Source organism: Pundamilia nyererei, unplaced genomic scaffold (assembly GCF_000239375.1).
Source record: "Pundamilia nyererei isolate P.nyererei 1_Seehausen unplaced genomic scaffold, PunNye1.0 scaffold00123, whole genome shotgun sequence".
NCBI lineage: Eukaryota > Metazoa > Chordata > Actinopteri > Cichliformes > Cichlidae > Pundamilia > Pundamilia nyererei.
The window spans coordinates 976271-978535 of record NW_005187524.1 but is presented as its reverse complement, the minus strand read 5'-3'; positions in this window follow the sequence as shown (position 1 = coordinate 978535).

Genomic DNA, 2265 nt, shown 5'->3' with positions numbered 1-2265 from the left:
ACTCTTGTATGCTTTTCATACAAGTTTCACACAAGATTTATATATATCTTTTCCATATGGGTACATAGCCTTGCTCAGTTTTTTTTAATCTGCCAAACCTTTTTAATTAATTTGATGTAATCGGGACTGCAGTTTAGCATGAAGCTGATGGGCTTCAAAGCAAATTTATAGGTTTAGCTAATTTGCAACTCTTGTCCCTAGTTGGGCTTTTATATACTCAGTGCACAACCAAGACTTTACAGCATCACACACATACATTATATACTTTGTCTGAAAGTAATGATACCTTTTTTATGAACAAAGCCGGGGTAACTGTTTATCATCTTTTTTGCTAGCACAGAACCTTTGCTAGCTTGAACCTTTGCTAACATTAGGCCAACTGATATGTTTGTTAATGTTCTTTTCTCCTGACTCTTGTTGAGAGACCCTTTTCCATTCCTTTTTTTTTTACCAGCTTAGTGGTAAAGTGAAAAATGTTTATTTATGGAAATGTAGAGCAGGGTTAAGTTTTAAACAGGAAAGACAGCTAACTCCCTAAAGAAGCACTAATGTGTTAAAGTGCCTTTTACACAGTAACTCCATTATGGTACATGTTTGTAAGGAAGGAAAAAAGGTATAGAAAGTTCATTTTATCAGGCAGAATTACTCTGGGCTTTTCAGACACATACCCAAGGGGCTTGTTTTCTAACATAGGGTACAACATGACCGGAGCCTAAAGGTAGAATGACACATTTTACACCTGATTTCACTTGTTCCTTAGGGGAAGACCTGACTCACAAACATCATTAAAATACAAAGCTTCTGGGTTTTTTCCCTTATTGTTTGGGATGTACTATTGTTTTCAACTTGGGGAAGTATCTGCTCCCTGTCTGTGTTGAATTTGGTATGCCATTTGGTGTGTCTTCTGTAATGCCCAACCCCTGTTCTTACCACAAGTGTCCTATTGCTGATGTAATGTAGCTGAAAGTTGTATCCGGTCGATCATGCCGGGTCCCAGCGTGGAGCGACAGATCGCTCGGGAGAAAAAAGAGAGCAGCTTGAGTCACAGTCTGCGCTGTCACTTGCAGCTGGCCACCTGCAGACAAACCTCCAACTGGTGACAAGACGCTACATATGGTCTGTTGTCAGTGTTTGAACCTTTTATTCAACATTACACAACAGCATACACTCTAATAGTTAAAGCAGGTTGGCTAGGTTTGTCACAGTGAACTCGATAATACCAAGATTCAGCTCTTGTTGCATTTAGTGTACGTATCATTGCCGTGTAGTTGTGTTTACAGACTCTGTGTCCATCTTGTTACACTCATTTTTTGAGTATAATTCGTTTGACAAAACTCACAATAGACAAACTTTTAAAAAATTACCAGATGTACCGTTAAGTCCACAAGCATCTGAACAATCAACACGTTTTTGCTGATGCTCCCATTATTCTGGTACAAGTAAAACTTGGTGTCAATAATTATTTTAAGGGCTGTCCAGGCTTTTTAGATGTTTTCTGATGAAGGTTAATCTGGCCTTCTTGTTCTTGAGTATAACCAGTGATTTTCACATTGCTTTAAACTACTTTCACGAAGGTGTCTCTTGATTATTGACTCTGATAATGATACACCTACCTCCTCAAGAGTGTTATTTTGTCCTGTCTTCCTCCCTTCACCCCCAACCAGTCACAGCAGTTGGCTGCCCCTCCCTGATCCCGGTTCTACTGGAGGTTTCTTCCTGTTAAAATCATGTTTTTTCTTTCCCACTGTCGCCAAGTGCTCGTTTAAAAGGCATCATTTGATTGTTGGGATTTCCTCTGTGTCACTGTTGGATCGTTACTTTAGAATACAAAGTGCATTAAGGCGACTGCTGCTGTGATTTGGCCTCATATAAATAAAACTGAATTTAATTGAGCTGACTTATATAAAAGCTATAAAATACAAATTCAGCACTTTGACTTTGGCCATTAAATTGTGATTAAAATGTTCACTTGATTTTAAATCTCTGAAAACTGTCAACTGGTTCGCTGTAATTCCTAAATAGTTACTTTGTGAACTAAAACTGAAAACTGCACTTCAATCAAATACTGACTGTTTGAGTTTAAATCCACAAAAAAACCCCCAAAACAAAACCTACAAAAATTGTGTCTTCGGCCAACGAATTATTGATCTGTACAACTGTGTAATAACTGTATAATAGTATAATTTTGCACACATCAGCAAATCCTGACATTAGCTTTTTAACTCCAAAAGAGTGGTGGGGAAGACCATTAACGTGGCCCCAGTT